The sequence below is a fragment of the Lampris incognitus genome, chromosome 8 (assembly GCF_029633865.1).
Source record: "Lampris incognitus isolate fLamInc1 chromosome 8, fLamInc1.hap2, whole genome shotgun sequence".
NCBI classification, from domain to species: Eukaryota; Metazoa; Chordata; class Actinopteri; order Lampriformes; family Lampridae; genus Lampris; species Lampris incognitus.
Genome location: NC_079218.1, coordinates 7,901,804 through 7,910,671, shown reverse-complemented (window position 1 = coordinate 7,910,671; position 8,868 = coordinate 7,901,804).

Below are 8,868 nucleotides of genomic sequence, written 5' to 3'. Positions count from 1 at the left end.
CAACACTCGAACCCCCCACACGGCAGGGAACACAGCGATGCAACCGGCAGGGGGCGCTGTCTGCTGCACTGGTTGACTCGGCCCGGTATATCAGAGCTGCTGTTAATGCACCAAAGCACAAGCCGGCCTTCATCAGAAAAATAAAATAAAAAAATAAAATAAAATTTTAAGCGTGTGGGGGGGAGGGAGGGGGCTTCAAAGCTTTTGAGAGGCACGACGGAGCCGATGTCAAAGAGCCGCGCAGCAGCAAGGGCAGGACGAAATGTGTCTGCCGCACCGCCGGCGCTCCGCGGACAAATAAAGGACCTTCATATGGGGACGCTGTCCTCTGTAGCGCCCCTGAAGCCCCCCCCTCCCTTCCCCCCTTCAGGATGCGTGATGTGTGTATTACTATTACATTAGCTCCCCTGGTGTATACATTGAAAATGACCTTACACATCTGTTAACATGTCAGCTCATTGGTGGTGGCACCCCAAAAGCCTGACCTCCCCCTGCCATGGGACACCAGAGCTCCAATGAGCTGGTCTACGGTTACCGTGGTGATTATCCATTATCTTTGACAATGTCAGCCAATGACAGAGCAGACACAATCTGAAGTGATTTTTACTACAGCGGCTCCACGCGCGAGGGAGGGGGGGGGGGGGGGGGGGGAGGCCAAGCAACGAGGGTGAGAGCTTCATCATACCCGGCTGCTCTTTCCTTTATCTGGTCCTCTCTCTCCTCCTCCTCCTCCTCATCCACCTCCTCCTCCTCCCTGCTGGCATTTGGAGGCACAAGGAGCAGGGAGGTCACTGCACCCAGCAGCGATGGAGGGTGAAAAAAAAAATCGATTCAATTTACAACCGTGATGTGAAGCGGTGATGATTTTAACATTGCATCATTTCCCACGATGCACCGCGCTGACGCACGAGGAGCCGCCGAACGCCCGAATCTGAACTGTTCGAACGTGGGGGCTTAAAATAAACGCAGTCTGTTGCGCGCCGTCTCCGGATTATTGCAGTTTTTTCCACATTTTCCCGTCGGTAAGAAGGGCGGAACCTCCTCAGGAGCGCCATATTTACAGCGGTGTCACGTTGGGGGGGGGGGATCGCAATATGTATTGATCCGAGTTGTGAAACTGAACCCCGGAAACAGCGGCCTGCTCCCGGCCGCTGCACCCACCCGGCCGCTGCACCAGGCTGCACCGCCTACACGGAGAACGGCGCTCAAAACAGATGCTCAGACGTCCCCATGCAGAGGTCAACCAGCTAGAGCTCAAGGTTTCCGCCTTCGTTGGACGTCAGCCTAGAGAATGCCCCCCCCCCACCCCCCAACTGGCCCACCCGGCCACCTTTCCTCCCAACCCCTCCCTATTCACTCGCCACATGCACGGCCCTTCAACTCCCCCCCACCCCACCCCGTGCCTTTTTTTAAAACGGGAGTTTTTAAATAACCTTCATTGTCGGGAATGGTAATCCATTTAAGCCATTTAAAATGTATGAGACCAAACAAAAGAATTAAAAAGGGGAAGAGCCACAGGAGCGGCAGTTAAGTCAAGGTCATTCATGCCACCAAGGCTTTTCCACTTGATGCAACAGCTGGTGTCCATGCAAAGCTCTGGGCGTTAATAAAAAGTGACAATGCTGCCCGAGCGGTGTGTATTACTAATGTCTGACACCAGCCTGGCAGATGTGTTCTCCCTACATTAAAGGGGGGAGTCAAGGTTAAAGGAATTTAAAAAGGAGAGGCGATGCCTAAACACCATTATATCATGTTATCTGCAGCCCGGCCCCGCCGCACACACTCGACAGGGTAGCTCACTTACACATGCGGCACGACCGCTGTTTGTAAATTCGCTACGACCCCCGACGACGTGATTAAATAAAACAAAACATAAGCTACCTGACCAAAACGGAGCGGCTCCGGGTCCGGCGCGGCCCGCCGTGCCCGTGGCTGGAAAGTCAAATTAAAAGCTCGGGCCTCACCTTGGGGAGGAGGAGGAGGTGAACAAGGGAGTAACATGCGACCGAACAGTGGGAGACCGCAGCAAAGGAAATGTTTTGGTGGATAAAAGTCGACCGGGACCAAATCACACCGAAATGTAATACACAAACATGCACCCCCCCCCACCCCCCGCGCACACATAGACAATGAGAACTAGGGCACTCTGACCCACTTCTAAGGATGCATCGGCCAAACAAGTCATGCACGGCCTCCCCCGCCCCGCCCCCCTGTGCACAAACAGAAACTGTGGACATACCCCACATAGAGCAAAAAGGACACACAAACACCGAAAAAGTCACACCTCTTGTCATGGTTAGCACAGACCCGTCCACGGCGAGCGACGCCCCCCCCCCCTTAGAGGTGGAGGACGGGTGGAGAAGTTAGCATGAGAAGCGATCGCTACCGTGTTAAGACTCGGTACACAAAATGGGACCCCGGCAGCCGAAGTTCTGGGCCTGCGTCTGGCATCGGACGAGCGAAGGGGTGGGGGACTTCATCTGTACTCTTAAGTATAAAGAGAGTTCAAGGGTCGTGGCGAGAGAGAGAGAGAGAGAGAGAGAGAGAGAGAGAGAGAGAGAGAGAGAGAGAGAGAGAGAGAGAGAGAGAGAGGTCATGAGGAATTCATGCGCACCGATGAATCATCGGTCTCGCGGCCGAAGCCAAAACCTGAGTAATGACCCCGGTTGATACCGGGGTGCACTGTGCAACAGACCCGGATAACACCCTCTTCACACTACCTTGCCAACGGCGGCGAGGCGGGACGCGCTCCCAAAAAGCAAAAAAATAAATAAATATAAATGTTTGTTTCCCTTGCAAATATTTGCGTGCCATTTGGAAGACCCACCCAAGGGCCATTTCCTGAGTGGCCTGGAATCAGCGCATCGATTAAAAACACACACACATTCCTTCCTAATGAGCCGTGGCCGCCACCAATCTATACCCGATTGGTTTCTGCGGGGCTCCGAGGTAATCTTTAGCGGACATCGTCCATCCAAACTGCTGCTCATTTCCCCCCCCAAAACAACACACAGTTTCCATTTGTAAACACTGGCACCGGGGCAGGGGAACAGCTGATTGCCCCACGGCCGGCCTGCCAACAGGCACAGCGAGGCCTTTGAGGCCGACTGCGGCGTCCAAGGCAGAGCGGGCCGCTCCGCGAGCCGAGATCAAATGTCCGGGTATCGGGCGGCCCTGCATCGCCGGCTAAAATAAACTTAAAAAGGCTTGGCCTTTAATGAATCATTTCCATAATATCCCTGGCATCCATCCTAAGCAGCCATCGCCGTGAGTCAGCAGGACGAGGCTTCTTTTCTTTCTTTTTCTTTTTTTGTTGCTGCCTTTACCGGGTTAAAAGGGCCGGCTCGGTTGTGGCTGTGGCTAAACCGGGACGGTTCGGAGCGGGATGGCGTGCGACGGAGGTCCGCGTGACGGAGGCCGAGAGAGCGCCGGCATCTCGCCGCCGTGGCTTTGCCTTTCGCAACGCTTCCGTTGACCTACTTCTCCCAGTTTTTAAATCATCCCGATGCTCGCTCGGAGCGAGGTTGGAGAACGGTATTAGAGAGCACAATAGGTTGTACGGGGTAATTCCGTCTGATTCACCCAAAACACCCCCCCCCCCCCCCCGCTGCATTACTGAGCATACAGTCCCGTTCAAAAGCACACAAAGTATATCTCTTTAATCAATTAAGTAAACGTAACCTACGAAAGTATAAAACGATTACACATAACCTCTTGAGAGGCCGATCTCGAGCAGCACCAATCCAGTTGGCAGTACGGTGCCGAGTATATGCCAATGGACAGGACGGTTCAATAAGACTAGACCTGCACCGGGCCCTGGTGCCAGGTCCGAGGCAGCCGGCGCAACGACCGACAGAAGCCCAATTTCACTTCAGAGAACGCCGACGTGCCTTCTCTCACATCCCCCAAAAGCCGCCGTGCTGCACAACGTTAACACGGACAGGTGGCTGACATAATCCCTGGGCAAGAGACCCCCGCTGTTGACCGTAACGTTAAGTCTTCCTAGGGCGTCTTCTCGAGCGAACAACTGGATAAAAATAGTGTTGGAACTGGAATAACGCCGGCTGATTACATCTGGGATCACACTGAGGATGGCCTCTTGTAGGCCATTTATAGTTTTCCCCAGAGGATCAGTTCTCCGGATTAAAAACAGAAAAAAGGTGTTTACGGTGCAATAAAATGTCCAAAAATTTGATAATTTCATGCACAAGATTTGGGTATTAAGGGTACAAAGTCGCACAAAAGCCCACAACAATGACCGGGGATGCCAAACGACGATTTCGACGGGTGTCTCAGCTGTAAGAACAACTAAAAGCGGGCATTAGCGAGCGAGCTAAATTTGCTGCAGAGTTTAATGGTCGCCACCAGAGCGTAGTCCGGTACATCTCTTGCGCTCGCGAAAGTATAACTTCTCCGACCGGAACCGATGGTGAAGTACTGACCGAGATTAAATACACGTCAGCTATATCAAGTGTTCATGCTGTCGCAGGTAAAACGACGATGCGATGCCCTGCTGACTTGTCACCCCGGGTGCGAAAAAGCAACAGCGGTTTATTTCAAGTGGGGACTCACGTGCTCATGGTCCCGGGCCGAGGTAGACCTGCATCAGACAGCCTGGAACAAAACACATCTATTTTTCCTGGCCTTCTCCCCACTTGTAAGCCTGCTTGTCACCTCTAAGCCTCGCTGGCTAATAAACCCTACGCTGTGCTCCACTTGCGACCCACAGCAGGGTCCGAAGAGGCAAAGCTGTGCGAAGGCTTTCGGTTGTCAGTCCTGCAGGTCCACACAAGCTGCTCCGGTCATGAACTCAGCATTGAAAATTAGACTTCATTAACAATTATAATCTTTCTATTTTGGACCCCCCCCCTGCCCTTTTCCTCCCCAGTTGTACCCGGCCAATTACCCCACTCTTCCGAGCCGTCCTGGTCACGCTGCGCCACCCCCTCTGCAGACTACCACGTGCCTCTTCCGATACTTGTGGAGTCGCCAGCCGCTTCTTTTCACCTGACAGTGAGGAGTTTCGCCAGGGGGATGAGGCACGTGGGAGGATCATGCTACCCCCCCCCCCCGAACAGGCGCCCCGACCAACCAGAAGAGGCGCTAGTGCAGCGACCAGGACACATACCCGCATCCGGCTTCCCATCCGCAGACACAGTCAATTGTGCTCTGTAGGGACGCCGGAGGTAAAGCGGGGATTCGAACCGGCGATCCCCGTGTTGGCAGGCAACGGAATAGACTGCTACGCCACCCGGACTCCCACACGTTTACATCATTAGCCCAGTCTATGCAGCTGTAACAGCACTGTGTAACGACCACGGATGAGTAGGCTCGGTAGCCCCTTGGCTAACAGGTCGGACCCTTTAGTCGACTGGTTAACGTTGTCGCCCGCGGTGCGGAATACACGAGTTCGCGCCCCGGCTGTGACAGTCCGGCCCCCCCCCCGAATTTGCTGCAATTGCAATTAATGCAACTTGCTTTATACGCTCACGGTCGGTGAGTTAAGCCTGGCGTAGGTCTTTTCAACAGTGACGCGGCGGCGTTTTGATGGTTTACGGTCGTCTTTATTCAGCTTTGGCGGTCACGAGGAGGCGTTTGTAGCGTGGTGCATCTCGTGACGTAATACAAAACGGGTTATGAGTCGTGCTGCCTTTATATGCAAAACCTAACTCTTGAAGCGAAGGAGGCCACCGCGGCTTGGACTGCAAACGAGCGAGGCGCAGTTTTCAGCGTGAATGTGAAACCAATATTCAGGGCGACAAAAAGGAGGACGCTTCCTTTTCACCATCTTCCTCTTGCTGAGCGCTGTGAGCGAGCTGCTCCTTCTCGCGGAGCTCACCCGGGTTACAAGAACCGAACCACAATACCGAAACCGAGGCGTTTCGCTGAACCGCCGAGGACGGGGATCACACGCGCGTGGAAATTGGATTCAAGCGGATTTTGCGAGTTTACGACACCTCCTCTGTGGCGCCCCCTTTCTAACAAACAGTACCACGCTGATCGTCGTCCATTGTGCAGTCAACCGCCTGGGCCGAGTGTTATGAGGAAATGAATCTGTTGTTACTTTTCCTGTCTCCGTCTTCTGACTACCTTCGCCGGAAGATACGGGGGAACCGAATTTATTTGGGATTCAGGGCCGAAGTTCGCCGGCGCTGTCCGTCACTGCCTGGTGCTAGCTAGCTAGCTAAATTCCGGAGTACAACCCCAACACGGTTCAATAGTTCACTTCGGCTGAAAATGGCGAGGACACCGTCTTCTCTCTCTGGAAACACATTTAATCCTTCTTCACAGTTGCACAAAACGTTGACATAGATGCAATATATCACAGTTCTTAGTGATAATATTTCTTTTCACTTGCGCGGAGCTCCCACTACCGTTCGCGCCACACAACAACAACAACTTCCTCATTCCCCCCTCCCTACCAACCAATCAGAGTCTGACCCCAGATCTTGCTCTTAAAGCGGTACACCCTTATTTACCAACACTGTCCTCCCTCGGTTGGCCCGGTGGCGGTAGAATTTACAGGAAGGCAGACCAGGCGCCCGCCCCGCTGCTGCCCGGGTACGTTATTATTATTATTTTGCTGTAATGGGAGCGGGAGGAGCCGTTTGACTGTAAACACAGCAAAAGAATTAAGAAAACGAAAAGCCCCACAAAACGAACTAAACAAAAAGCCACGCGAGGCTAAGTGAAACGCCGCCACGGTTCCGCTCCGGCCGCGACTCGAACCTACACCTACACACACACACATCACGCCGCCGTACCTTGTCATCCTTAGCCGCGGAGGCTGATACAGGTAAAGTGCAGTAATCAATTTGCTCTACTGGCAGGAGCGCGCCTTCAGAATACTAATCAGTCTTCCCCCTTCCTCCCCCTTTCCCTCTTCCATCACCCCCCCCAACCTCCACCTCCACCCTTCTCCTTCCTCATTCACCTTTCTCATGACTTGACACCCACCCACCCTCCCTCCCCCCGTGCCCCAGACCTGACCAAACGCTGGAGGAGGGCGGGCTGTCTTCTGCACAGATAACCGCTGCCACTAATCAAGCCTACGTGCGCCGGGGCGTGGGATTAAAAGAGCTCGCACAGCTTGACTCAAGGCACCGAATGGTGCACAAACACACACATACATGTGAACGCACATGAGCACACACAAGGTCAACAACAACAACAACAAAAAATCCACAGGGGCCGAGCGGCGTCTCGCCCAAGAAGCGCAAACCGCGGACGAGCAGGCGTGCAACAAGGTCAACGCAAAAGCTGAAGCGAGGGAACATTCTCCGGCTATAAAAGCACACACAGACACACACACAGACACACACACACAGACAAGAAGATTAGATCTAAATTTACTCCGCCAGTCCAAACGGGACTCGTGGCGAGCCACCCAACGCCGTCCCTCGGAACACACGGCGCTGCCGTGTGCGTCTAAAGGCGGCGAGCAGCAAACTCGGCTGTGAATTGACAGGACCGCGATTCCCGTTTGTTTTTCATTCAGAGAGATGGCTCACAAGGGGGGGGGTGGGGTGGGGTGGTGGGGGTCTCTACACCATATCAAACACATACCGGAGTTGCCTGGAGGCTGTAATAAGAGCGTCCTTACACACACACACACACACACACACACATATAGATAGAAGTGAGAAAGTGAGTGAAAGTGAGTGAGCGAGAGAGAGAGAGAGAGAGAGGGCGAGCGAGAGAGAGACGCCACCCTACGCATCAGCAGGGATATTTCATTATGTACATAACGAGTGCCATTAATCGCTCTTAACAAGAGGACACAACCTCACCTTGGCAGTCTCACCCACACAGCAGGGGGGCGGGGTTGAAGCGTGCGCGGGGTGGGGGCCGGGGGAGGAGGAGGAACGGCGGGGGCATAGAAATGTCTACGAGTGTAGAAAATTAAAATTCACCACACTCCCAAGGCTCTGCCACCTCCCTCTGACCGGAGCGCGGCGTGCCTGCCCGCGGCGTGGAGGGCGCCGGCGGCCGTGCACGTGGGCCGAGGGCCGGCGGGGGCTGACGGGACAAACGCCACGCAGAGAGCAGTCGCCGGGGCGGAGGGGGAAGCGAGGAAATAAATATATACGCTGAAGTGGAAAAATGCCGCAGTGGCGGTGCCAACGGGGGCCCGTGTCCTTGACACACTGACACGGAGCCGCTGTCATGTGACAACTTTTGTCGTCCGCCCTTCCTGCCCGGGCCACCTGGCAAGAGCCGTCCGCCTCCGTCTTTTGCCCGCCTTCGCACGACCTCATCCTCCGGTGACCTGTTCGCCGCCCCGCCCCCTGCCCCCCCCCCCCACCCCTCTGCAGTCCTGGCACCCCCCCACCCAACTACCACCATCACCGCCCTGTCTCTCTCTCTCCCTCCCTCCCCCCCTCGCTCTCTCGCTCTCTCCCCCTCCCCCGCGGCTGTGCAGCAAGGTCAGGCGGGTCACCGTGTCCTCATCTGTAATCCGCTGCCATTCGTCAGCAGCCCCAGCCCAGGCTAGAGGAGAGAGAGGAGAGGCAGGCGCTTCGACGAGGGGAGAATGCCCAATTAGGCAGCTGTCACACACACACACACACACACAGGGTACAGCAGAGTAGAGCAAGGGAGAGAAATGGAGGGAGGGAGGGAGGGGGGGGAGAGTCCTGCAGAATCAGCCTACTGTCCACAGATTGGGGGGGGGGGGGCAATCCATGAGCCCTTTCAGCTGTGAGTGTCTGTGTATTGTTTTGGAAGGGGGGGGGGTGTACTGGCAACAACAGCCAAGCTATGAATGACTACGATTTTAGGCATGTTAGTATGTCAATGTGGGGCAGGGTGGTGTGTTGCTGTGGTTTTGTGTGTGTGTGTGTGTGTGTGGGTGGGGGGGGTGGGGGG